This window comes from Lolium rigidum, chromosome 2 (assembly GCF_022539505.1).
Source record: "Lolium rigidum isolate FL_2022 chromosome 2, APGP_CSIRO_Lrig_0.1, whole genome shotgun sequence".
NCBI classification, from domain to species: domain Eukaryota; kingdom Viridiplantae; phylum Streptophyta; class Magnoliopsida; order Poales; family Poaceae; genus Lolium; species Lolium rigidum.
In genome coordinates this window covers 214,132,370-214,138,329 of record NC_061509.1, presented here as the reverse complement: position 1 = coordinate 214,138,329, position 5,960 = coordinate 214,132,370, and positions in this window count along the sequence as shown.

Genomic DNA, 5,960 nt, shown 5'->3' with positions numbered 1-5,960 from the left:
TGAAATGCAAAAGTATAAAGATGTAGATGGTGACATTATAAAATTAAAATTGTTTCCTTTCTCATTAAGAGGAAGAGCTAAAGATTGGTTGCTATCTACTGCTAAGAATAGTATTGATTCATGGACTAAATGCAAGGATGCTTTTATTGGTAGATATTATCCCACTGCTAAAATTATATCTTTGAGGAGTAGCATAATGAATTTTAAACAATTGGATAATGAACATGTTGCTCAAGCTTGGGAAAGAATGAAATCTCTGGTTAAAAATTGCCCAACCCATGGACTGACTACTTGGATGATCATCCAAACCTTCTATCGAGGACTAAATTTTTCTTTGCGGAATTTATTGGATTCAGCTGCTTGGAGGTACCTTTATGTCCATCACTCTTGGTGAAGCAACAAAGCTTCTTGATAATATGATGGTTAATTACTCTGAATGGCACACGGAAAGAGCTCCACAAGGTAAGAAGGTAAATTCGTTGAAGAATCCTCTTCCTTGAATGATAAGGTTGATGCTATTATGTCTATGCTTGCGAATGATAGGACTAATGTTGATCCTAATAATGTTCCATTAGCTTCATTGGTTGCCCAAGAAGAACATGTTGATGTAAACTTCATTAAAAATAATAATTTCAACAACAATGCTTATCGGAACAATTCTAGTAATAACTATAGGCCATATCCTTATAATAATGGTAGCGGTTATGCTAATTCTTATAGGAATTCTTACAACAATAATAGGAATACACCCCCTGGACTTGAAGCCATGCTTAAAGAATTTATTAGTACACAAACTGCCTTTAACAAATGCTGTTGAGGAAAAGCTCAATAAAATTGATATTCTTGTTTCTAGAGTTGATAGTCTTGCCTCGATGTTGATCTTTTGAAATGCGAAAGTTATGCCTAATAGGGATATTGAAAATAAAATTGTTACTACAGCAAATGCCATCCAAGTTAGAATTAATGAGAATATAAGATTAATGGCTGAAGCTGCGTGCTAGGTGGGATAGAGAAGAAAATGAAAAACTAGCTAAAAAGAAAAATGTAGCTAAAGTTTGGACTATTACCACCACTAGCAATGCTAATGATTCATATGTTGCTGCACCTCCTACTATCAATGGTAAAATAATTGGTGTTGGCAATGCTTCTACTCTAGTGCAAACGCGCAAATTACAAGCTGCTAAAGCTGACATGCACCACGGAGGGACCCAAAATCGTCGGCCATGGTACACCAGCAACCACGGCGCGACTTCAACTTCGTCGGCCATGGCAACTTTTCTTGTAGTGGTTCTGATGATGCTGCTGCCCATCTCAATAATTTTGTTGAACTATGTGAAATGCAAAAGTATAAGGATGTAGATGGTGATATTATTAAATTAAAATTGTTTCCTTTCTCATTAAGAGGAAGAGCTAAAGATTGGTTGCTATCTCTGCCTAAGAATAGTATTGATTCCTGGACTAAATGCAAGGATGCTTTTATTGGTAGATATTATCCCCCTGCTAAAATTATATCTTTGAGGAGTAGCATAATGAATTTTAAACAATTGGATAATGAACATGTTGCTCAAGCTTGGGAAAGAATGAAATCTTTGGTTAAAAATTGCCCAACCCATGGACTGACTACTTGGATGATCATCCAAACCTTCTATGCAGGACTAAATTTTTCTTCGCGGAATTTATTGGATTCAGCTGCTGGAGGTACCTTTATGTCCATCACTTTGGGGGCGGCTACAAAGCTTCTTGATGATATGATGATTAATTACTCTGAATGGCACACGGAGAGAGCTCCACAAGGTAAGAAGGTAAATTCTGTTGAAGAATCCTCTTCCTTGAATGATAAGGTTGATGCTATTATGTCTATGCTTGTGAATGATAGGACTAATGTTGATCCTAATAATGTTCCGTTAGCTTCATTGGTTGCCCAAGAAGAACATGTTGATGTAAACTTCATTAAAAATAATAATTTCAACAACAATGCTTATCGGAACAATTCTAGTAATAACTATAGGCCATATCCTTATAATAATGGTAACGGTTATGCTAATTCTTATGGGAATTCTTACAACAATAATAGGAATACACCCCCTGGACTTGAAGCTATGCTTAAAGAATTTATTAGTACACAAACTGCCTTTAACAAATCTGTTGAGGAAAAGCTCAATAAAATTGATATTCTCGCTTCTAAGGTTGATAGTCTTGCCTCTGATGTTGATCTTTTGAAATTGAAAGTTATGCCTAATAGGGATATTGAAAATAAAATTGTTACTACAGCAAATGCCATCCAAGTTAGAATTAATGAGAATATAAGATTAATGGCTGAACTGCGTGCTAGGTGGGATAGAGAAGAAAATGAAAAACTAGCTAAAGAGAAAAATGTAGCTAAAGTTTGGACTATTACCACCACTAGCAATGCTAATGATTCACATGTTGCTGCACCTCCTACTATTAATGGTAAAATAATTGGTGTTGGCAATGTTTCTACTCCTAGTGCAAAGCGCGTAAAATTACCTGAAACTGTTAAAACTGCTGAAACTGCCTGTGATAAAACTGCTGAAATTTTTTCCAACCTTGGGGATGATAATCACATTGCTTTAGATTGTAATGATTTAGATTTTGATGATTGCCACATCTCTGAAGTTATAAAGTTCTTACAAAAACTTGCTAAGAGTCCCAATGCTAGCGCTGTAAACTTAGCTTTCACAAAACATATTACAAATGCTCTCATAAAAGCTAGAGAAGAGAAACTAAAACTTGAAACTTCTATTCCTAGAAAGCTAGAGGATGGTTGGGAGCCCATCATTAAAATGAGGGTTAAAGATTTTGATTGTAATGCTTTATGTGATCTTGGTGCAAGTATTTCGTTATGCCTAAGAAAGTCTATGATATGCTTGACTTGCCACCATTGAAAAACTGTTATTTGGATGTTAATCTCGCTGATAATGCTAAGAAGAAACCTTTGGGGAGAGTTGATAATGTTCATATTATGGTTAACAATAACCTTGTCCCCGTTGATTTTGTTGTCTTGGATATTGAATGCAATGCATCTTGCCCCATTATATTGGGAAGACCTTTTCTTCGAACCGTTGGTGCTACCATTGATATGAAGGAAGGTAATATTAAATATCAATTTCCTCTCAAGAAAGGTATGGAACACTTCCCTAGAAAGAGAATGAAGTTACCTTATGATTCTATTATTAGAACAAATTATGATGTTGATGCTTCATCTCTTGATGTTACTTGATTTACACTTTCGCGCCTAGCTGAAAGGCGTTAAAGAAAAGCGCTTATAGGAGACAACCCATGTTTTTACTACAGTATTTTTGTTTTATATTTGAGTCTTGGAAGTTGTTTACTACTGTAGCAACCTCTTCTTATCTTAGTTTTGAGTTTTGTTGTGCCAAGTAAAATCTTTGATAGTAAAGCAAGTACTAGATTTGGATTACTGCGCAGAAACAGATTTCTTTGCTGTCACGAATCTGGGTCTAATTGTCTGTAGGTAACTCAGAAAATTAATCCAATTTACGTGAGTGATCCTCAGATATGTACGCAACTTTCATTCAATTTGGGCATTTTCATTTGATCAAGTCTGGTGCCTTAATAAAATCCATCTTTACGGACTGTTCTGTTTTGACAGATTCTGCCTTTTATTTCGCATTGCCTCTTTTGCTATGTTGGATGAATTTCTTTGATCCATTAATGTCCAGTAGCTTTATGCAATGTCCAGAAGTGTTAAGAATGATTGTGTCACCTCTGAACATGTTAATTTTTATTGTGCACTAACCCTCTAATGAGTTGTTTCGAGTTTGGTGTGGAGGAAGTTTTCAAGGATCAAGAGAGGAGTATGATATAATATGATCAAGGAGAGTGAAAGCTCTAAGCTTGGGGATGCCCCGGTGGTTCACCCCTGCATATTCTAAGAAGACTCAAGCGTCTAAGCTTGGGGATTCCCAAGGCATCCCCTTCTTCATCGACAACATTATCAGGTTCCTCCCCTGAAACTATATTTTTATTCGGCCACATCTTATGTGCTTTGCTTGGAGCGTCGGTTTGTTTTTGTTTTTGTTTTATTTGAATAAAATGGATCCTAGCATTCACTTTGTGGGAGAGAGACACGCTCCGCTGTAGCATATGGACAAGTATGTCCTTAGGCTCTACTCATAGTATTCATGGCGAAGTTTCTTCTTCGTTAAATTGTTATATGGTTGGAATTGGAAAATGCTACATGTAGTAATTCTAAAATGTCTTGGATAATTTGATACTTGGCAATTGTTGTGCTCATGTTTAAGCTCTTGCATCATATACTTTGCACATATTAATGAAGAAACACTTAGAGCTTGCTAATTTGGTTTGCATATTTGGTTTCTCTAGAGTCTAGATAATATCTAGTATTGAGTTTTGAACAACAAGGAAGACGGTGTAGAGTCTTATAATGTTTACAATATGTCTTTTATGTGAGTTTTGCTGCACCGTTCATCCTTGTGTTTGTTTCAAATAACCTTGCTAGCCTAAACCTTGTATCGAGAGGGAATACTTCTCATGCATCCAAAATCCTTGAGCCAACCACTATGCCATTTGTGTCCACCATACCTACCTACTACATGGTATTTATCCGCCATTCCAAAGTAAATTGCTTGAGTGCTACCTTTAAAATTCCATCATTCACCTTTACAATATATAGCTCATGGGACAAATAGCTTAAAAACTATTGTGGTATTGAATATGTACTTATGCACTTTATCTCTTATTAAGTTGCTTGTTGTGCGATAACCATGTTTCGGGGACGCCATCAACTATTCTTTGTTGAATATCATGTGAGTTTCTATGCATGTCCGTCTTGTCTGAAGTAAGAGAGATCTACCACCTTAATGGTTGGAGCATACATATTGTTAGAGAAGAACATTGGGCCGCTAACCAAAGCCATGATTCATGGTGGAAGTTTCGATTTTGGACATATATCCTCAATCTCATATGAGAATAATAATTGTTGCCACATGCTTATGCATTAAAGAGGAGTCCATTATCTTTTGTCCATGTTGTCCCGGTATGGATGTCTAAGTTGAGAATAATCAAAAGTGAGAAATCCAAAATGCGAGCTTTCTCCTTAGACCTTTGTACAGGCGGCATGGAGGTACCCCATTGTGACACTTGGTTAAAACATGTGTATTGCGATGATCCGGTAGTCCAAGCTAATTAGGACAAGGTGCGGGCACTATTAGTATACTATGCATGAGGATTGCAACTTGTAAGATATAATTTACATAACTCATATGCTTTATTACTACCGTTGACAAAATTGTTTCATGTTTTCAAAATAAAAGCTCTAGCACAAATATAGCAATCGATGCTTTCCTCTTTGAAGGACCATTCTTTTTACTTTTATGTTGAGTCAGTTCACCTATCTCTCTCCACCTCAAGAAGCAAACACTTGTGTGAACTGTGCATTGATTCCTACATACTTGCATATTGCACTTGTTATATTACTCTATGTTGACAATTATCCATGAGATATACATGTTACAAGTTGAAAGCAACCGCTGAAACTTAATCTTCCTTTGTGTTGCTTCAATACCTTTACTTTGATTTATTGCTTTATGAGTTAACTCTTATGCAAGACTTATTGATGCTTGTCTTGAAGTACTCTTCATGAAAATTCTTTGCTTTATGATTCACTTGTTTACTCATGTCATTACCATTGTTTTGATCGCTGCATTCATTACATATGTTTACAAATAGTATGATCAAGGTTATGATGGCATGTGATACGTCTCCGACGTATCGATAATTTCTTATGTTCTATGCCATATTATTGATGATACCTACATGTTTTATGCACACTTTATGTCATATTCGTGCATTTTCTGGAACTAACCTATTAACAAGATGCCGAAGAGCCAGTTCCTGTTTTCTGCTGTTTTTGGTTCCAGAAATCCTAGTAAAGAAATATTCTCGGAATTGGACGA